The 23121-nt window shown below is 44.9% G+C and overlaps 2 long non-coding RNA genes across 2 annotated transcripts in view; both read left to right on the forward strand.

Annotated features, from left to right (window-relative positions):
- The window catches only part of LOC309526684, a 206108-nt gene that overhangs the window by 42289 nt on the left and 140698 nt on the right, over positions 1–23121 (forward strand). The gene's annotated exons all lie outside the window — the stretch shown is intronic.
- Positions 9822–16023, forward strand: LOC309526686. Its single transcript, XR_014216838.1, has 3 exons — positions 9822–9950; positions 13909–14095; positions 15409–16023. It is a non-coding gene; the product is annotated as an uncharacterized lncRNA (long non-coding RNA).

Below are 23121 nucleotides of genomic sequence, written 5' to 3' on the forward strand. Positions count from 1 at the left end.
ACTGAGCAAAGGCGAGTCCCCAGGCAATGCAGCCAATTTGATCGGCACAAGGCATGCAAGCTCCACCCCCCAGTCGTTCTTAGACTCCTTATTGGGTGAGCAACGCAGCCAAGCAACACAGTTGGAGCCTCCCTCCTCCCTGGCCGGCAGGGAGGGAGGGAGAGGAACTGCTTCCTTTGAAACCCGGGAAATTTAAGGGACATCATCAATAAGGGACAGCAGCGGGACACAGCGCTGGGATAAGGGAGTTTCTCGCCAAATAAGGGACGGTTGACAGCTATGGTTCTAGTAATGTGATTACCTCACCTTCTGACCATCTATTGTGGGATAAAGTCCAACACCAACCAATCGACAAGCAGTTGCAGAGCACTGACACCGATCTGAGGCAGTATGTTATCATTCATCGCTAGACCCTTCTCTGAACTTTTCTCCCCACTTTTTTTATTTATTGCATAGTCAAACGAAAACAAGAGAGCCCCGACTTTTGTGCATTATGTTTTCTATAAGCAACAGAGTTGCTCTATAGAGAACTGTTCCCAAAATCGAGCACGTCAAAACAATAGTAAGGAGAAAAAGCTGACCTAGGCAGCTTTTGAGACAATGGAAGGAGTATGGAGAAAATCCTTGGAAGAACGTTAACGTAACGTTGGAAATTAAGAGCTGCTTGTAGAACAAGTCGTTGGTTTGGGAAAGGCCATTTCCAAGAGGAAGTAGCATTTTTGTGGTTTACAGAGGATCATGTATGCCAGAAAGAGAAACTAACTTGCTTGTTCCTTGAAATTCACCATGTCAGCTACTGGAAGCAAGAATGGGGAATGTGACGTCCTTTAGTCACAAAAGGACTGGAAGACTGTATTTGCATTATATTTCTATAGCTGCCCATCACTAAATATTCCCTGGATGGCTTTTGATTGGACTATTGATGGGCAGCTATATACCATATTTTTCCGTGTATTGGACGCTCCTATGTATAGGACAACCCCTATTTTGGGGGACTCCAAGTTTAGAAAATGGGGGGAGATTACCTTGACTTGCTGAGGAGCAGACCGCCACTACTGTTCGCAAGGAACCGGTTGCTGACTTGTGCTTAAGCTTGCTTTTCCTCCCTCCCAATCCTTTCTCCTCTTGCAAGACACAGCCTTAGAACTGATTTTTGTAAGCCTTTGGGGGAGCCTTTGGGGTTAAAGGAAGTGGCTTAAATCCAGTAAATAAGTAGGAAAGTAAATATTTTCCAATTGGCCCCAGAAACAGACTGGGAGACAGTGCAGCTGATAAAGCATTGGTATAATTCGGTCAAAATGTCCCATGCCAGCTAATAGTATTGCAGCCTTGTTTTGAGCCACCTACAACTTCTGAACTATTTTTGAAGGCAGACCGACATGCAACGTATTGCGTTGTAGTCGAAGCAGGAGGTGGCTGGAGCAGGAGTAACTCTGGCTAAGCTATTTCTATCCAGGGATGGAAACCTTATGTAGCGATGAAGCAACAAGCCCTGTGGCAACGTGGCCATCTGGTTGCACATGCTCACCTCAGGATTGTGTGGCTCAGTTTCAGAAGGTTCATGGCAGCCTGCTGAACCACAATCTGAGAACATGCTGGAGCCATCATGAGGACTTCATGACAACGCATTGCTCAGCTTTCAGCCAGGAAACCACATTTCGTCTATCAGGGCCACTTCACACACTTGGGTGTGCGTCAAACTGTACAAATGCATAGCACGACTATGATTGCAACACACACATGTGTATTGTAACACCAGTGCCATATAGCACAGGCATAGGCAACTGCAGGCCCTCCAGATGTTTTGGCCTACAACTCCCATGATCCCTAGCTAGCAGGACCAGTGGTCAGGGATGGTGGGAATTGTAGTCCAAAACATCTGGAGGGACATTGCTTGGTCCCAGCTCCTGCCAACCTAGCAGTTCAAAAGCACGTCAAAGTGCAAGTAGATAAATAGGTACCGCTCCGGCGGGAAGGTAAACGCCGTTTCCGTGCACCGCAGCTTAGTCATGCTGGCCACATGACCCGGAAGCTGTACACCAATAAAGTGAGACGAGCGCCGCAACCCCAAAGTCGGTCACAACTGGACCTAATGGTCAGGGATCCCTTCACTTTTACCTTATTCATTTGTTTCATTTGGCTCATTTTTGATAGTTGAGCTGGAGGAAATCTCACTCCCTGGAGAACAGCAGCTAATTGGTATCTACAACACATTCCAAAACCTGGAGGACGTGTTAACACTGTGGTATCACTGATAAACCCCCATAGAGTCTGCCAGAAAGGGAGCATGGCTTTTTATTTGGCTGGACTGTCCGTTGTGTCAGTCTTCCTAACTGCATCAACACTGTCTTCATATTGATTAGACATTACAAGCCTTACATGAAAATCACTCCTCTCCAGCATGTAAAAAGAAGACCACTGTTGAATCCTGATCAGAAAGGCAGAGCTGGATCCAGGAAGCTCCTCAAGAAGCAACCTGGAGTGTTGCCACCAGGATGACACAGGCCTTGTCATCACATTGAGAGCCAGTGTGGTGTAGTGGTTAAGAGCGGTAGTCTCGTAATCTGGGGAACCGGGTTCGCGTCTCCGCTCCTCCACATGCAGCTGCTGGGTGACCTTGGGCCAGTCACACTTCTTTGAAGTCTCTCAGCCCCACTCACCTCACAGAGTGTTTGTTGTGGGGGAGGAAGGGAAAGGAGAATGTTAGCCGCTTTGAGACTCCTTAAAGGGAGTGAAAGGGGGGATATCAAATCCAAACTCTTCGTCTTCTTCTTTACTGTGAGTTTGAAGGATCTTTGAGCCCAAGATTTCTGGGCATCATTCACATGACACTGCCATGAACCATAACCCATCCTAACCACAACCCGTTTGTGCTGAGTGAATTTCAGATTCCCCCACTCCTGGGAAAATCCAAACAGAAAAGCAGAACTCAAAAGCATAATCTTCTGTTGCTACTGGTTGCATTCTCTTCAGTTAAGGTGGCACTAGGAACACCTATGAGATCTGGGGGAATAGGATGGGAGATGATCCGGTTGGTTGGTTGGTTGGTTGGTTGGTTGGTTGGTTGGTTTGCAAGGTGGAAGGAAAAGAGTTGGCGATCCCTGGTTTAATTTCAGGATTAAGGCACCCTGCAGATTTGATTCAATCCACAATTGAGAGACACGATACAACTGCAGGTGAAATTGCTTTCCTGGCACTCATTGTCTTGGTTCTAGGCCGGAGACAGACAACTGTTTGCATTGCATTTAACAGAAATGATATCACATGCCTTCTCCTTTAAATTTTGCTTCTGGGAATTTCTGGAAGAACTCATGGAGCTGAGATAAAGGAGCCATATGAAGTGTCTAGAGTTTGCAGAGAATATTGAATTCCAAGGCTGGGATGTGTAGGAATTATTCTTTCAACATTGCTCTCATTTTCCTCAGTAAAATAAATAAATAAATAAAGTAATAAAGGAATTTGCAACATCTATCAGAATAGCTATTTTTTACATGGAATTGGCAGAAATGACTGGCAGAATCTGAGACCAGGGAGAAGAGTCGGTGAAAGAAGACTGGAAGAAATTCAAAGACTACTTACAGAAACATTGTAAAATTAATGAATGTTAGAAGGATGTTGGATAGAAACTAAGCAGTTTCCAGCTGTAATGCTTTAAGAGATATGAAAAAAAGAGGTTTCACAAATGGGTAAAAGTTTAATGGTAAGGATTTGCTGAACTAACAAATCAAACTGGAATACAAAGAAGGGAGGTATGAGGAGGTCCGAAGAAATAAGTGTATGGAAGTTATGTTATTGAAAATTAATGTGTGTTTTTAACTGTTTTTTATTTTGTATGTTTATATTATTATTTTTTTCTTGTTATATCTTAAAAACTTTTAATAAATATCTTTTTTTAAAAAAAACACAGAATAGCTATTTTTGTCTCTGGTCTATTGTAATCCCTTAGTTTTTGTCTGTTGGACATTGATTCATTGAAACCAGCTATGGCCAAACTTGGCCTTCCAGATGTTTTGGGACTACAATGCCCATCAGGACCAGTGGTCAGGGATAATGGGAATTGTGGTCCCAAAACATCTGGAGGGCCAAGTTTGGCCATGCCTGATTTAGACCAATGCCAGCTTGCAATTGTCATTCTCAAGAACTGGGTCAGAATTTGTGGTAAGGGAGGTGCAGTTCTGAACTCATTGGCTTGGCGCTGCATTCCCAACTGACAGTGAGTAATGATTGCAGTCTGATAGTGTCTGGCCAGAGAACTGCCTTATTGGACAAGGGCTAGGTCAGATCTCTTAACATCTTTCTCTTTACTTCAAAGCAGCCACAGAGGGCTTCTGATCTGAACAGGGAAGCTGCAAAAGGGGAAGGATTACTAACTCTTCCTCCCAGGCCATTTCCCCAAACAAAATCTGCCCCCAACTACCAAGTCACTCTTAGCTTTGAGAGTGAGAAGAAGAAAAACAAGCTCCCGTATTGTACTTGCATACATTCATAACTGATGGAAATGTTAGTGCAAAGTGGTGAGAACCTCAAAACTTTGTTTTTTTGTTCCTCTTTCAGCTCATCCTGGTATTTCCATGCCAGCTCTGCTTTGTAAGGCTGCTCTTTCTCCCTTCCTCATGTTCTGCCTCCCAAAACGCAAGCAAACAAAAAAAGAGGGACAGGAAATGTCTGATTGCCGAGTTATTAAGGGTCTTTGTCATCTTTCAGAATGTTAAGGGAAGCCAGATGTGGATCACAGGGTGGGTGGGTGGGGAGGGAGAGAGTGATTGCCTTCATTTATACAAATTAATTTGTACACAACATTTTGCCTACACTTTGAACCTGCTCTGTTTCAGAATTTAGTCTTTTCGGAAGAGCTGGGTTTTTGACAATGCAAAATTTCAAACGAAAGTTTCCAAACTGAGTCTTGGCATTGCAGCATAAGTCACACACACACACACACACACACACACACACACACACATATTATTAGTTTTTTTAACATATCATTTTCAACAGTAATTAAACATACTTTTACATCTTATTCCAATTTTTGACTTCCATCAATCCTGTCTGAAAATTTTCCAATCTAATCTCTCAGTATGCATTTCTTATCTTCCCTATTACATTTCAAACTCATGGCCGATATCTCTATCTTTTTCTACTTTGTAACGCTTCATATATTTCTCCTTACAAAACCTCTTGTAGTCCTACTAGCGTAATTGGTTGATTAAAGCTGCTCTTCAAATAATTCATATACTTCTTCCAGTCTTCTGTAAATCTCTGGTCCCGCAGGTTTCGAATCCTTCCTGTCATTTTGTCCAATTCTGCATAGTCCATTCATTTCATCTGCCATTCTTCTTTCGTCAGAATTTCTTCTTGTTTCCATTTCTGGGCTAGCAATACCCTTGCCGAGGATTGCAGCGTAAATCAGGTTGCAGCACACATCGCAAACTGAAAACCCACCCTGTGATCTGCAAATGTGCGAAGACATCTGCTTCAAACAGTTAATGTTATCCCAAAACTTGTTACAAAGCAACCGTTTCAATTTTTTATTACAGGGTTCAAGCTCTCCCTCTTTTCTATCGAGGAGACAGCATGTTGCTTTCAACAGCTGTGTGAATCTTCTCAGGGTCCCCATTTGACCTGCAGACCCCTGTAGCAGAAAGGCAAATGTCCCCTGACCATAGTTATTTGCAGGATGGTTGCTCTTATGCTGTCAGGAGTCACTAATAGCCTTGTGGATCATGAACATTATGAAGAGCAAGTAGGTGGGGAGAAATTTGATTCAGTTCACCTTTCCAGGCAAACCTGCCTAGTTCTCCCTTCCTGAAACACCGTGCAAACCAGATCACAGCCGTTCTTCAAAATACGCTCTTCTCTGAATTTTCAAATGTAGTTCTTCAGTCAAATGATGTGTACAGAGATGCATATACTAGGGGTGGTGCTGTGGTCTAAACCACTGAGTCTCTTGGGCTTGCCAATCAGAAGGTTGGCGGTTCAAATCCACACAACTGAGTGAGCTCCTGTAGCTCTGTCCCAGCTCCTGCCAACCTAGCAGTTCAAAAGCACACCAGTTTAAATAGGTTCCGCTGCGGTGGGAAGGTAAATGGCATTTCCGTGCGCTCTGGCTTTTGTCACGGTGTCCCATTGCACCAGAAGCGGTTTAGTCATGCTGGCCACATGACCTGGAAAAGCTATCTGTGGACAAATGCCAGCTCCCTCGGCCTGAAAAGCGAGATGAGCGTCACAACCCCATAGTCGCCTTTGACTGGACTTAACCATCCGGGGGTCCTTTACCTTTACCTTTACTGGGGTAAACCATGGTGGGGGGAAATAACATGCCAAGTGCATTATACTGGGGGAAATAGCTTTGCAAAAAAATATGTCTATTAGACAAAACTGCATACAAGCATGTCTAGATTAGGAGAAATTTGCAGTAAAATACTAATGAATTTTCATGAGGATTTTAAAAAAAATGCTGATGTGGAAACATGGACAACTGAAAATTGGAAAAATGAGAAAAGAAAATGGGCAGATTTTCCCGTCCCTACAGAGGACTCACATGGACATAGGGAAGTCTTTTAAAACATTTTAATTAAGACTGATATTTTGCAAGATGGAAATGTAAAATTGTGTGCAAGTATAGATCTGAAATTGTTGTTTATGGTGAACACTTTTCTATTCTCTAAATTTGTATTTTTAACTTTTCTTTCTTCTTTTGTTCTCTTTTCCCCACTTCCTCTTCTTTTTGAATATTGCTTTACAGATGTATAAATAATTATGTTCATGTGTCTATGTATGAAAATTGTTTCTTTATTTCTTTTCTTATTTGATATTCTTTTCTTTTTTTGTATTTAATAAAATTTAATTTAAAAGTTAAAAATAAATAGGGAGATTAGATCTATCTTTGGGAGGGCATCCTTACACTAGCCTTCATTGCAGAAGCATGTGGGCATTCGCATTCGCAAAATAGTTTTGAGTGGATTTAAGGGCGTCACTGGGGTGGCTTGCATAACTGGGGATTTCATGTGTAGTTGGAGTGTTCTGAGAGGTAGGTACCGTCAGCAGAAAAGAGGCTAGCAAAGCATCTGAGGTCCAGGTGAGGCCTTGCATTGAGACACATGGGCCACGCTGCCTGGTTGGAAGCAAGCTGAAAAACCGTGCAATGTGACAACACTATAATTAGTATTTCTTTACGATCGCAACCTGCTCTGCTTCATTAGCCACTGCTAAAGACAGCATGCAGCAGACCACATCAGCTCTGTGTTCCTGGGGAGGTGCGGACTGGCAGCAGTACAGTGCAGTCTCCTTCCACATGTAGCTTGGGTCTGAGAACAGAAAAGTGACTCCGTTAACAGAGACAGTCTGTACTCTGTGCACATAGTCATCCTTGGAGTACAGGCTGTTGATGGCCAAATCCATGATTCAAAAAACGAAACAAAAAAACTCACCCCACAGTGCCTCTGCAATTCTGCATTTCAAATTTTAAATATGCTTTTTGTCCCCGATACCATATAAAAATTAGGTTTTATTGTGTGGTGTGCAGATTTATTGGGAGCAGAGAGGCGGGCCAGGCATTTCTCTAGCCGAGTTTAGTTCCAAATAAAAACATCTGAACACAGTCCTGTTGCTCAACGGGTCGCTTATTGCAAATAGTTACGATCCCACAAACATTCTGGATGCCTACTTTGTTCTGTAACCCCACAATCCCACAGAATGCTGAAAGCCAGTTCATGAGCCCAGCAAGCCAGGAATATCATCTACTCGTTATAATTATAATTGTTATTATAATTGTTGTTGCTGTTGTTGTTGTTGTTTATATCCTGCCCATCTGGCTGGGCCTCCCCAGCCACTCTGGGAGGCTCCCAAAAGAATATTAAAATCACAATAGAACATCAAACATTAAAAACTTCCCTAAACAGAGCTGCCCTTGGGTGTTTTCTAAAAGTCAGGTAGTTGTTTATTTCCTTGACATCTGATGGTAGGGCGTTCCACAGGGCGGGCGCCACCACCAAGAAGGCCCTCTGCCTGGTTCGCTGTAACTTCACTTCTCACAGTGAGGGAAAAACCAGAAGGCCCTTGGAGCTGGACCTCAGTGTCTGGGCTGAATGATGGAGGTGGAGACGCCATTACTTCCCCGTTTAACATGTGGAATGGCTGATATGCCTAAGAGGAGGGAAATCACAGGAGTCAGACATTAGATGTGATCCATATAAACATACCCTACCACAGTTCTCTGATGAAAATAGGCACGTCCTTTTCCATAACAACAGGGACACGGGTGGCGCTGTGGGTTAAACTACAGAGCCTAGGACTTGCTGATCAGAAGGTCAGCAGTTCGAATCCCTGTAACGGGGTGAGCTCCCATTGCTCGGTCCCTGCTCCTGCCAACCTAGCAGTTTGAAAGCACCTGAAAGTGCAAGTAGATAAATAGGTACCGCTCTGGCGGGAAGGTAAACAGCATTTCCGTGTGCTGCTCTGGTTCGCCAGAAGTGGTTTAGTCATGCTGGCCATATGACCCGGAAGCTGTACGTTGGCTCCCTCGGCCAATAAAGTGAGATGAGAGCCGCAACCCCAGAGTCGGCCACGACTGGACCACGACTGGTCAGGGGTCCCTTTACCTTTTTATTCCATAACAACAATTATGTGATTTTTATAATTTATACCCCTCCCATCTTACTGGGTTGCCCCAGCCACTCTGGGCAGTTTCCAACATATATAAAGACATTAAACATTAGAGAGAGAAACTTCCCTATGCAGGGCTGTCTTCAGTAGTTTACAAAAGGTTGTATAGTTACTTATCTAATTGGCTCAGGGGGTCACATAACACCATACCCTCCAACGTTTCTCCGATGAAATGATTTGAACCTGGAACGTCCCATTTTTCCTTAGGACTCAACGAAAAGAGGGACATTTCAAGTTCAAATCAGAAACCAGGACAGCTTGTGTAAATCCGGGACCGTCCCTGGCAAATAGGGGCACTTGATGGGTCTGTTTAAACCAGTATTGCATACAGTGGTACCTCTAGTTAAGAACGTAATTCATTTTGGAGGTCTGTTCTTAACCTGAAACTGTTCTTAACCTGAAGCACCACTTTAGCTAATGGGGCCTCCTGCTGCCGCCACGCCACGCCACGAGAGCACGATTTCTGTTCTCATCCTGAAGCAAAGTTCTTAACCTGAGGTACTATTTCTGGGTTAGTGGTGTCTGTAACCTGAAGCGTTTGTAACCCGAGGTACCACTGTATTATATGGTACACATGGCAGTAGGTGAGCATGCAGGGCAGGAAGTATCGTATTTTTTGCTCTATAAGACTCACTTTTTCCCTCCTAAAAAGTAAGGGGAAATGTGTGTGTGTCTTATGGAGCGAATGCAGGCTGCGCAGCTATCCCAGAAGCCAGAACAGCAAGAGGGATAGCTGCTTTTGCTGCGCAGCAATCCCTCTTGTTGTTCTGGCTTCTGAGATTCAGAATATTTTTTTTCTTGTTCTCCTCCTCCAAAAACTAGGTGTGTCTTATGGTCTAGTGCGTCTTATAGAGCGAAAAATGCGGTATTTCTAGGTGGCAAGCTGTATGAAACAGATCAGTTTTCGACTGGCAGCCAAACAGAGCAGAAGCTACTTGCTTAAGGCTTCTCAGACTTAAGCCAGGAATCTTCAATGAGTGGATTCTCTCTCTCTCTCTCTCTCTCTCTCTCTCTCACACACACACACACACACACACACACACACACGGAGTCATCACGAGATGGGTTAATGAGGGTCACAAGAAAAATATCCTGTGTGCCAGACCAAAGTATATTTTTACGCAGAAACAAGCTATAAATGCATTTTAATAGTGTGGCAAAGTTCACGTGAGATTCCTCTGCTTGTTTGCCATCCATGAATTTATTTTAACCGAAGAAACACTCAACAGCGGGTCATTCCCCAGGGATAGTTTGTCTTCTCATTTTATTTATGATGCAGCGGTCACGTGAGCAGCGGATTTCACCATGTGTTTATTGGGGGGGGTGGGCAGCAAAAGGGATTGGGACATTCAGAGTTACAAGTCTGGATACTTGTGAGTCCTCTGTGCCATCCCAAAAATGCACAAGTCATCTGGTGGTAATGGTCACCGTGATGGCAAGAGCCTTTCCTACTGTGCATGTGCACAGAAGCTCACACTCAACAGAACTTCCTGTATTTCCACAAGGGAGCCACACTCATCGTTGAGATCAATGGAGCAGCCATTCAGTAGGTTTGCAGCAGTCCTGGATTCAGTCCCAATGGGATACTGGTTTTTCTACCAGTTTTTCTGAGGGCAGACGGAGCAGTGTGACCATCCTGCCTCCGTGGAAATCTGAATCTCTAGAAGAGACAGATGTCCTCTGCTGTTTTATTGATGAACAGAGAGGAGCTGTTGCCTTTAGGACAGCTTCTTCCTACATTGCTAGCTAGACCAGCAAACTCAGCTGGGATTTTACCACAGATTCCATCCATTCTGGGGATTTCACCCCGTTTCAGATTTCCTAAGGATGGAAGAGGCACAAGGAAGAGGGGCTGGCTGAGGGAGTGCTTTGCTAAAAGATCCTTTGGCCCTTTTATGCTTTACTTTGGGAATCATTCCTACAATTTAATTAGCAATTAATAAACGGCACAGTGCGTTGCAAAACAACTCTGTGCAAATAGATATGTAGGTCATGGCAATTGCCCAGCTTTGTTGCATACATTTTGAAATATTAGGTTTCAGTCCTGTGCAGAATTACTAGTCTCACTGAGGGCTTAACCACACTTCCCCTTCACCTGCTGCTCTCCTCTGGGGAAAACCACTCTTTAATACTCAATTGGAACAAATGGCAATTCAGATTTTGTCCAGGTTGACATTTGCTTCAATTTAGCACTAAACAGCGGGTTTTCCATTGGAAAGGAGTGGGGCAAGGGGGAAAACGCTTGGCCCCATTCTTTCTAGGCACAGAACAAGCAGAAGTGGGGACAAGCCCTGAGACTTCAGACATGCCCTGTATCATTGAGTCATTTCTTGAATATTTTTGTGCTGGGGAATTGAGAGCCAGTGTGGTGTAGTGGTTAAGAGCGGTGGACTCGTAATCTGGTGAACTGGGTTCGCGTCTCCGCTCCTCCACATGCAGCTGCTGGGTGACCTTGGGCCAGTCACACTTCTCTGAAGTCTCTCAGCCCCACTCACCTCACAGAGTGTTTGTTGTGGGGGAGGAAGGGAAAGGAGAATGTTAGCCGCTTTGAGACTCCTTCGGGTAGTGATAAAGCGGGATATCAAATCCAAACTCTTCTTCTTCTTCTCTGCATTTTAAAGTTTCAGGGCAGCTTTTGCCAATGTGCTTCCCTCCAGATGTTTTGGACCGCTACTGGGAGTTTTAGTCCAAACATTTGGAGGGAAGCAGGTTGATGAAGAACGTTTTTCTTTGTGGGGGCGGGGTACAAAAAAATAATATGCATAGGTATGAGGAAAAGGTTTCAGTACCTTTAGTCAGTTTATAGAAAGACTCTTATGATAGAGCTTGTCTTCTTCTTCCCCGTATGTTTATTTCACTTGAACAAAATTTTATTCAGTAAGATTTCTACTGGGAGAGGTACTGGTCATTCAGGATTTCATTATCTTACACTTGTATCCCACTTCTTACCATGGAACTGCAGTTGTTGTTTCTTAAATAATTTTTATTAAATTTTCCATTTTAACAATCCAATCAAATCACATTAAATATTCCAAATTATATGAATACATATCATATAGTCCAAATATTCCGCCAAATTATAAATTTTCATTGGGACTTCCTATGCTTCAAGTTCAGTGGGGCTCTGATCATCTTATAGCTCTACTGCCTTGAGTTTACAATAGTTCCTTTAAATCTTCCTGTTGTTACCCTTCCTTCTTTCATGGCCTCTGAGTTGTTTCCACAGGTGAATTGAAGTAAGCAATGATATGCTTCTATGTGAAGTTATGCTTGACTCTCCCACTATTGCAGCTGGTAAGCCTATTGTTTGCGGTATATCCTCACACGCTGGTTTTTATGCTGAATCTACCATGGAGCAGCAGTTGATGGGCACGGCACTGCATAGTGAGTGACAGGGGTCAGCAAACTTTTTCAGCAGGGGGCTGTCCACTGCCCCTCAGACCTTCTGGGGGGTCAGACTATATTTTTGGGGGGGATGATGCAAGAGCACCACTAGCCCCAGTGGCAGCTTACCTGTGTCTTGCGAGCAGCAGGGGCAGTAGAGGGACGATGAGCAGTGCGCAAAAGGGCTCTGGAGAGGGGCTGCTTAAAATGGTGGCCACTCAAGCACTGCTGCTGATGGCACCAACGAAGCCCAGCCCGCTTCCTCCTCTAGGCAGGGCAGGGAGAAGCCAGGAGGAGGGAGGGAGGAGGCGACGTTTACGTCGTCGTGTGAGAGAGAGGGAAAGAACGTGCATACTGGCAATCCACGCAGCGATTCCTGGACTGTCCACGGGCCGGATCCAGAAGGCAATTGGGCCTGATCCGGCCTGCAGACCTTAGTTTGCCTACCCATGGTGAATGATATCAGCCAGTCTTCCATCCAGGCACTGAGCAAACCCAGAGCTGCTCATCTCCAGCAAGGCGGCTGAATCATGTCTCCGAGATAAGGAAGGCCACTGTCCAGCTTGCAGTGGCCCGTCTCTAAACTCAAATCCTCCAACATTTCTCTGATGAAAATAGGGATGTCCTATGGAAAAGTGGGACATTCCAGGATCAAATCAGAAACCAGCACGGTTTCCGTAAATCCACAACTATCCCTGGGAAATAGGGACACTTGGAGGGTCTGTAAACCGACACCATGGTTAGAAGAAGAAAAAAATTGCAGTGGGAAGGCTATCAGTAGCTGCTACCGACAATGGCATTCAGTATGACTCTGAATACCAGTTTCAAGGAATGTGAAGTGCAGATTGCTGCTCTGCTCCTTCTGGGGGCGTGGGTGGTGCTGTAGTCTAAACCACTGAGCCTCTTGGGCTGGCCAATCAGAAGGTCAGCAGTTCGAATCCCCATGATGGCATGAGGTCCTGTTGCTCTGTCCCAGCTCCTTCCAACCTAGCAGTTTGAAAGCATGCCAGTGCAAGTAGCTAAATAGGTACTGCTCCAGCGGCAAGGTAAACGGCATCTCCGTGTGCTCTGGTTTCCGTCACAGTGTTCTGTTGCACCAGAAGTGATTTAGTCATGCTGGCCATGTGACCCAGAAAGCTGTCTGTGGACAAACGCCGGCTCCCTCGGCCTGAAAGCGAGATGAGCGCCGCCACCCCATAGTCACCTTTGACTGGACTTAACCATCCAGGGGTCCTTTACCTTTTTAACCTTTAACCTTCTCTCAGGTTTCCCATGTGTCAGGAGTCCAGTCCCCAGCTTGATAACACAGTAAGCACAGTTAATTAAAAAGGACGATTTATTGTCAAAACAAAAAGATAGCTCCGGATGACTTAACACAGCCACCACAATCATCAATCAAGATGACCCTTCTGAAGACTGCTTCCAGCGTGACCAGAAGCAACTGAACTTCCGCTTCTTACATCTTGTGTTTTGCTTCCTATCTTGCAACCTCCCATTCGCTGAGAGCTCAGACTAAGTGGGGCAGCTCCCACCTCTTCCCCATTCTCTGAGAGGCTGTCTCTAAACTCTTTCCTGCCTGTTTGTGCTTCAGGCGAGTTTTGACTGCATTCTAGCCTGTTCTCCATTACTGTCTTATCAGCTTGCACATCAATGTCAGGAGGAGCCGGAGTATGCAGCTGCCGGTTTTCTTCTGTCTGACTAACATCAAAGCAGCCTCTCTGATCCTGGCTAATTTCTGCAGTGAGCTGCAAACTTTCGCTTGGTGCTGGCTCATTCCTGACACCATGGGTGCCTTGCTGGCTACTGCGAAAACAGTTCTGGACTATGGCCTGCTTCAGCCTGTTCTTCTTATGTTCTTAGGTGCAAGAAAGGAAGGAGGCTGATTTCCCTCAAGGATTCCTACACCTGAGAGTAAGAAGACAGGTCTGCACCACTGCTCTGTAAAGCAGGATCTTGCCAAGTTCTCCAGAACACCCCTCGCACCACCCTACCAGGGCTCAAATGGAAAGAATTTGACTAGCAGGCAGCAAGGTGAGGTAAATGTGCTGTTCCGGTGCCCTGCCCCTTCTTCTGCAGCCAACTCTCTCATCTTTGGCTCTTAAACGTCTGCTTGTTTGGAAAGCGTTCACAAATAAATGCCAGAATTGCCTGACTTGTCTGTCTCCCTTCCTAAAGAAAACCAACAGAATTAATTAAAATCCAGTATTCCACTGACTCACTGACTCTGAGTAATAGCATGCATAGTATATCATGTTTTCCAATTTAACCATCACACACACACACACACACAATAGAACAGACTAGAATTAAGCGAGCTTTCAGCCTGATAGAAGGCAGCTCTTGATAGTCCCTGATGGAAGCGACTTGGTACGATCTGTACTAGCTCAATTTCAAAGCAAATTGCTGGATGAAAAGTGGAGAAGGGAATCGGTGCTTACTTTTCAAAAAGACAGTCTCCAAGACTCTGGGATTCTATGGGAACCTTGCCCACTGTCTTGAAAGGAAGCTCTCCTCCTTTCTAAGAGTTTGGAGATGGGCTGCTATAGCACATTGTCCAGCGGGAAAATATTCTGCGGCTGGATACGCACCATATATTGAAAGCACATGACTTCCCCCAGAGAATTCTGGGAGCTGTAGTTTGCCTCTCATAGGGATGCAATTCCCAAGAACCTTAGCGAACTACAGCTTCCATGATTTATCGGAGGAAACCATATGCTTTAAATATATGGTTTATACCCAGCCAGTATATGTTCAGATATGTTTTCTTTAATATATAATATTAGTTCATTCTCTCTCTCTCTCTTTAAAGCAGGGTTGGGGATGCTAATGAGAAGTAGTAGTAGTAGTAGTAGTAATAATAATAATAATAATAATAATAATAATAATAATAATAATATATTTATACCCCGCCCATCTGACTGGGTTTCCCCAGCCACTCTGGGTGGCTTCCAACAAAATATTAAAATACAGTGGTCTGTTAAACCTGAAAAGCTTCCCTAAACAGGGCTGCCTTCAGATGTCTTCTAAAAGTCTGGTAGTTGTTCTTCTCGTTGACATCTGGTGGGAGGGCGTTCCACAGGGTGGGCGCCACTACCAAGAAGGCCCTCTGCCTGGTTCCCTGTAACTTCACTTCTCACAGTGAGGGAACCGCCAGAAGGCCCTCGGAACTGGACCTCAGTGTCCGGGCTGAACGATGGGGGTGGAGACGCTCCTTCAGGTATACTGGGACGAGGCCATTTAGGGCTTTAAAGGTCAGCACCAACACTTTGAATTGTGCTCGGAAATGTACTGGGAGCCAATGTAGATCTTTGAAGACCAGTGTTATGTGGTCTTGGCAGCCGCTCCCAGTCACCATTCTAGCTGCTGGTGTGATATATGTACCTATTTAAAGGAGAATTGGTTGAGCGGCAAGACCAATAGTAGCAGCAAGAGGCATTGTCTACTCACACCATGCTAATGCCCCAACCCTTATCAAAGCATTCTGGTGCCAGGGACTGGGCAGAGGAGGAACCGTGGGGAGCAGCTCCCCAGCCTGACCCTTCCAGATAAGAAGGAGAGAGTTCAGAATTACAACAGGGGTTTGAGGGAGGTCACAGCTCAGAGGAAGATGAGGTGAAAAGTCGGGAAATAATGGGAGAGAAGAAGATGAAGATGAAGATGAAGATGAAGATGAAGAAGAAGAAGAAGAAGAAGAAGAAGAAGAAGAAGCAACAGCAGGGTAGAGACAGCTGGTGGACTCAGTGTCTTTAGAAAGCATTCCAGACCCCCTCTCTCCCAGAACATGGCGGGCCTTGAAAGTAGGAGAGCAAAGAGCTCAAAGGCAGAGGGAGATTTTCAGCACCCGTAGCGATGACTCATGAGGAAGTTGGAGAGACGGAGGGGGTGGGGTTTTACTCGGAGCAACACCATTATTCTGAGAGGCCACATTGCAAGGCCTCTCTCAGTGAATATCAAATAAAAGCCGATGGTAAGGACTTTTTCTTGTCTTGTCCGTTCCTGGCAACCTGCCGTGGGACTGGTTCCTCTGCCACCTGATGTCTGGGGATAAGAGAAGGCTGTTGTTATGATGGTGGTTTTGTTATTAGGCTGTCAGTAGACTTTTACTATGTTTTTTATCACTGCTGTTCTGTAATGTGTTTCAGTGTTGTATACCGTCCTGGGGTCTTTTGATAAAGGGGAGCATAAAAACTGAAATTATAATTGTAGGAAGAAGGAGGAGCCACAGTTCAGTGGTAAAATGCAAACTCTACAGGCAGAAGGTCCCTGGAAGGTCCCAAATAAAAGAACCTCAGGTAGATGGGCTGGGAAAGATCCTGACCAGACCCTGGGCTAGATAAGCCAATGGTCTGACACTGTATAAAGCCAATCCATTTGTTCACAACTGCTGTGTTTTACAAAATGCCTGCAATGGCAAAAAGCGCGTAGTGGGCATGGCTTCTACAACAAGCCACTGTGTAGACTGAAAAGAACACTAGAAACAAATGTGTCAGTGAATGTCCAAACTTTGGTTCACATGCGGACATTGACCATCCCTGGTCAACTTTGTGAATTTCTAAAAGCTTGGGAAAGAACATCACTCAGTTGCAACAATTGCCTGAATGGTCTGTGTGTCATCAAAATGTGTATGTGTGTGATACGCCTCTAAGTATCTACAGATCAGGGGTGGCTAATGAGTTGCCCTCCAAATGTTAAGGTAAAGGTAAAGGGACCCCTGACCATAAGGTCCAGTCGCGGACGAGTCTGGGGTTGCGGCGCTCATCTCGCTTTATTGGCCGAGGGAGCCGGCGTACAGCTTCCGGGTCATGTGGCCAGCATGACTAAGCCACTTCTGGCGAACCAGAGCAGCACACGGAAACGCCGTTTACCTTCCCGCTGGAGCGGCACCTATTTATCTACTTGCACTTTGACGTGCTTTCGAACTGCTAGGTTGGCAGGAGCCTCCAGATGTTGTTGGACTACAAATCCCATCAGCCCCTGCCAGCGTGGTCCATGGTCAGGGACCATGGGAGTTCAAGTTCCTCAGTATCTAGAGGGCATCTTGTAAGAATAGAATAGAATAGAATAGAATAGAATAGAATAGAATAGAATAGAATAGAATAGAATAGAATAGAAGCATTCACACAATTCAGCTGGGAGTGTCCACATTTGGTGAATGTCACCATACTTTGGACAGCCACAATAATCTAAAAATACAGTTAATCATTAGTGTTGTCTGTACCTTGGAAATGAAGGTACAGATGCTTGGAAATAATTTAATTTATGAAAAATCCAGAAACTGAGGTTCTAACAAAATTATTATATGACTTGCTATCTCTGGGCTTTTAATTAGTTAATCAGTTAATTTGTTTCCCCCCCCATTTATTTAAGAATCTTGCGATCCTACTCTTTCAGAGAAGCTTCCTTTAAACACACACACATGCACACATACAGACACACACACAAAATGTTCATTTCAGAGAACTGTCATTTCTCTTATAAGGATATATATATAGACCAAGGGAGAAGGAGGCAGTTGCCGTGCCAAGCTCACACATCAGAGCAATCTCATCCCTGGCGTTTGTGACAGCTGAATGAGTGCCGTGAATGGAGCATATAAGCATATAACGGGTGCAAATAAGGTTTGTGTTCCTTGATGACAAGACATCTACCTGTTGCCAAGAGCGCTAGAAATTTAAACATCGGGTTGCTATAAAGTCCACATTGCTGAGTCATGACTATGTTCAATAAGAAAGTAGCCATGCCCTTTTTTAGTAAAGCAATGTGGTTTACGTTTAGGATTATGTTAGCAGTTAGCGGCACTTCTGTTACAATTCAGTTTTCCAGGGGATTATAACTTGGCTGTAAGCGGTTCACTTGGGGGATGAAGTTGAACAGAGACAAGGTCTTGGCTCAGCTACAAATGTGGGGTGTTGTTTTTTTCTTTCCCCCTTTTTTCTCTCTGTAGCAAACTCTTAAAATATCACTCCAAGTAGTTACATGGCACAAATATGGTGTGTGTGTGTGTGTGTGTGTGTGTGTGTACACACACACTTAGCCATTTACAGGGAGACTTATACGATGTCTTACCGCAGTCAACTAGCTCAGAAACCACATTTCACAGACACTCAATCTGAAGGAATGCCTGCAGATCTGGAAGAATTCTCCATATTCACAGGGTGGAAAGGAAGGGGGAGGCAGGACAAGAGTCCACTATGCATAATCTCATGTCAAACATACAGCACATATCCTGCAAGAGGAGAAGGAGGGCTTCAAGATTACTTTTTTTTTGCTAGAATCTCAGGGTTGTATCCAGTAACTTGTTCTGTCAATGCAGAAATTTACCCTTGTGCAACAGAACCTGCCCCTGTCCAGGAGCAGAGCTTCATGGTGGTTATCCCACTTCATGGGGATGTTGTGCGGCGCCGGCAGGGCGTGGCGCAGTGCCTGCAGGGGCCACGATGGCACGATGGGTTGTGGAAACCCATTGAACAGATTTAGGGGTTGTGCAAGCGAAGGAGGAAGGAGGGGGGCGAGTTTTGTTGTTGAAGGGTAAATCCTTGTTCTGATGGAATGAACAAGTTGGATAACCACCATCACCCCAAAGATCTACCAACTAGAGCCAGATGCAAGAGACATACTCTGAAAATGAAAGAACACAGTGCCTCTGAGCATCTGCTGAGCGCAGGGATTTATTCTGAATATCAGAACTTAACAGGGCGTTTCCAATCAAGGCACATTGAAAACATCTAGCAAACCAGATCGGTAATTGGGTTCCTAGTGAGGGTAGTTGGCAAGCTAACATGACAGTGATGAGGAATTAAGGATTGGAGTGATCATGTTCTGGACAAAGTTGTATTGTAACTTTAGAATAAATATGTTTTAATAATATTTTCTTTAAAAAAAGAAGAACTGAACTGAACTCACAGTCTTCCACACAAAAATCCATTCTCAGTGTAATTCATTCTGGGGGTCCGTGCGCACCCAAAAAAATCTGTATCCAGAGGCACCGCTTCTGCGCACTCACGCAGCTCAATAAAGCGCTTCTGCACATGAACATGCAGCAAAATCCAGAAAAATACTTCCGGGTTTGCCGCTTTCGCATCCCAAAGTTTACATTACTCGAGAGTAACGTAACAGGAGGGTCTACTGTGAAAAGGTAAAGGGACCCCTGACCATTAGGTCCAGTCGTGACCGACTCTGGGGTTGCGGCGCTCATCTCGCTTTATTGGCCAAGGGAGGCCGAGAAGCTTTTGTCGATTAAACAGTTTATAAATCTTGTCAAATGAATAAATAAAGGTTCCCTGGCCCCTATTGGCCCCACCAAAACCCTCCTTTTTGGCAGGGGACCCAACAGGAGACGCGCTGAGCGAGTGCATCTTCTCCTCAGTGCCACAAATCCATGTGCAGGCGCTGCCCCTACACACAAGTTGATTTCATTACAGACTCCAGACATCCATTGTTAGGAAAGGAAGCACATACCCAAGGCCTCTCTGAAGCTGATTTGTCCTTGGAAATATTAATCATTTAATCTCATTTTGGACACCAGCTGAAGAGAACCAGCCAGAACTCTGGTTTCTGTTATGCCAATGAAAAACCGTGTGTGTGTGTGTGTTTTCTCACAAATGGACGTGTAGCACAGCCTCTTTTGAAAAGAACAAAAGCAAGCGGTAGGATTAATCCAGTTTATCCCCAGTGTGGAGCCGGAGCATATTCTCTGGCTCTTGCCACGCGGGACAGAGAAATATATTTTGTCCGTATCCCAAAGCCTTTGCCCCCTTAGGAACGTTTTCATAACAGATCACGATGTTTGCAAGAACTAGACCAGAGGTGGCTTTCTCTGTCTGTAAATATGTCAAGAGCAAATTGGCCAGGGCAGGCTGTGGGATGTGATGGGGGGGCGACTTCTGTGTAGCTGGAATGTGCAGGAAATAGCTGTAACTATACTTATCCATAAAACAAACAGCTTAATCCCCACCGCCACCAAAATGGTGCCTCTCTCCTGCCCTGCTTTCACAGTAGCCCAGATGGAAGGGCTGGCCTTACTGCTGCGCTGCTCTCCAAATTGCTTTAAAAACTTAGCTCACGTGTGTCATTGGGAAGAGGCTGTTCCCCCGGACTAACCGCGGTCACAACTACAGAACACTGGGTAATTGAAAACCACTTCCCCCAGCCTAGCGATGTAACATGTAATAGAGCCGGCAATGTAAACTTTTTGTTTAAAATTGCCCACATTGCCAGCGACAGATCAGTGTATTAAACCTGGCAGGAGACCAAAGTCCTTCATAGACCGAATGTGTCGGGAACTCCTAAGCGAGTCAGTGTTGCCTCTGCAAAGAAAAGCAAATATAGTTTTCTATACACCTTTCATTTCTTTCTTGTCCTGATTCCACCACTTGCAATCGAAAGCAGAGGGGGGAACGGGAGCTGGATTTGGACTACTGCAACGCGCTCTACGTGGAGCTACCTTTGAAGGTGACCCGGAAACTGCAATTAATACAGAATGCGGCAGCTAGACTGGTGACTGGGAGCGGCCGCCAAGACCACATAACACCAGTTCTGAGAGATCTGCATTGGCTCCCAGTACGTTTCTGAGCACAATTCAAAGTGTTGGTGCTGACCTTTAAAGCCCTAAACGGCCTCGGTCCAGTATACCTGAAGGAGCGTCTCCACCCCCATCGTTCAGCCCAGACACTGAGATCCAGCACCAAGGGCCTTCTGGCGAGTCCCTCATTGCGAGAAGTGAGGTTACAGGTGGCATCCACCCTGAAGGAACACATTCCTTCAGATGTGAAGGAAATAAGCAGCTATCCCATCTTTAAAAGACATCTGAAGGCAGCCCTGTTCAGGGAAGTTTTTAATATTTAATGCTGTACTGTTTTTAACACTTGATTGGAAGCCGCCCAGAGTGGCTGGGGAAACTCAGCCAGATGGGCAGGGTATAAATAATACATTATTATTATTATTATTTTATTATTTGCATTTTTAATCCAAGGTGGCGCTGGTCCGCTACGAGATGTGCTCGATCTGTTCTGCTGCACTTTACAGCCTGAAGTGCATTGAATAATTATTGTCCCGTTTTGCCCGTACAATAACCTCATAGAGGGATGGAGCCAGTTCAGAATGCTGGCAAGTTGCTCCATACAGAGCAGCCACCAGTGGCCCTGGAAAAGGCGTGTCACCTTCTAACCTGACATGCTCCCAGATACGCTTGAAGTTTCCTGGTTGCCGGAGCAAGGATCTGCTATATATGCTGATGTTTCGCTCCCATTCAAGCCAGGTACGCATGCAGAAGCTTCCCACAATGTGCAGCTGCAGCAAAACAAGGCTTAAGGATGTTTCAGACCCTACAAGTGTCCCTATTTTCCAAGGACAGTCTTGCATTTGCAGAAGCCATCCTGGTTTCTGATTTGATCCCAGAATGTCCTGCTTTTCCTAAGGACGTCCCTATTTTCATCGGAGGAATGTTGGAGGGTGAGGAGTCATGCGACCCCCGAACCAAGGAGATAAGTAACTGTGCAACCTTTAGATGACATCTGAAGGCAGCCCTGTTTAGGCAAGCTTTTAAAAAAATGTTTAATGTTTTTATATATGTTGGGGGGGGGAAACATATATAAAAACATTAAACTTTTATATATATATATGTTGGAGGGACGCGGGTGGCTCTGTGGGTTAAACCACAGAGCCTAGGACTTGCCGATCAGAAGGTCGTGGTTCAAATCCCCGTGATGGGGTGAGCTCCCGTTGTTCGGTCCCTGCTCCTGCCAACCTAGCAGTTCGAAAGCACGTCAAAGTGCAAGTAGATAAATAGGTCCCGCTCCAGCAGGAAGGTAAATGGCATTGCCATTAACTGCTCTGGTTCGCCAGAAGCGGCTTAGTCATGCTAACCACATGACCCGGAAGCTGTACGCCGGCTCCCTCGGCCAATAAAGCGAGATGAGCGCCGCAACCCCAGAGTCGGCCACGACTGGACCTAATGGTCAGGGGTCCCTTTACCTTTACCTTTATATATGCTGGAGGGTGCCCAGAGTGGCTGGGTGGATGGGCAGGGTATATGTAAGAAAATTAGGATGGTGATGGAATAGGACATCCTATTTTCATCAGAGAAATGTTGGAGGGTGTGATGTTGGAGAATTCCATTGGGAACGGAAAGGGGAGAGAAAATTGCTGGTGATGCTGGAAGTAGCTAAGGAACTGAGATACGGAGAGGTGCAAATCTCTGAGATCTCACCTGGTAGACAATGCTGGAAGCAACACAGGGTGTCAGATGTGTGTCCTGGTATTATGTGTGGCATCACAATGAAAATTGGAGTGCCCTTCTCAGAACATATACTATTTATAATAACCACACATATTTATCAGGTACCAAGGTATCCTATGCAAGTTCCTTGCTGCATTGGATAAATAAATTGCTGTTCTTTGTTCCTACATGCATGAGTGTTATTTGAAAGGGGTTCATGAGTTGCAGCTAGGAGGACATTTCCAATCAACATGATGTGAAGAGGCACATTTAATGGTATTATATTAATCTGTATTCATAGGCATGTTTGAAACAGATGAGGGGATATCAGTGTTTATCTGTTCAACCTTCTTCTTTCTTAGCTTTCTGGCTAATGACAATGCCTTTGACATTAAACAGCAACATCCACAGCTCCATTAAAAATATTATTCAGCTACACCAAAGGAGACATAAGGGGGATAAATATGGACATAACCTTCTGGAATTGCTGTTGATCATGTCAAAAGTGCAGTCTTCAACATAACCAGACACCGGAAAGACCTTTCTGGCACAACGGTAGACAATTGGTACAAAACACTTTGGGAAATAGCTCTCCTTAACAAATAAGCTACAGTTGGCATGTGGACAGATCTAGAAAGATGGTGTGGTTTAACTTCGTAACATATGCCAGTTTTCCAGAAAATGAACAATCCCTGCCATCAGCACTTGGCTCAATCTGGTTGGTCTAAATTTTAATTTAAGCATAAATTATTACCTTCACTTGGAACCACCTTCCCAAATTCATCAATGTACCAGCACTTTACATTGTTTCATTGGTAACACAAGAGGAAACATGACTATTACTCATGCTTATTCTA

Source organism: Podarcis vaucheri (genome assembly GCF_965113315.1).
Source record: "Podarcis vaucheri genome assembly, chromosome: 2".
NCBI lineage: Eukaryota > Metazoa > Chordata > Lepidosauria > Squamata > Lacertidae > Podarcis > Podarcis vaucheri.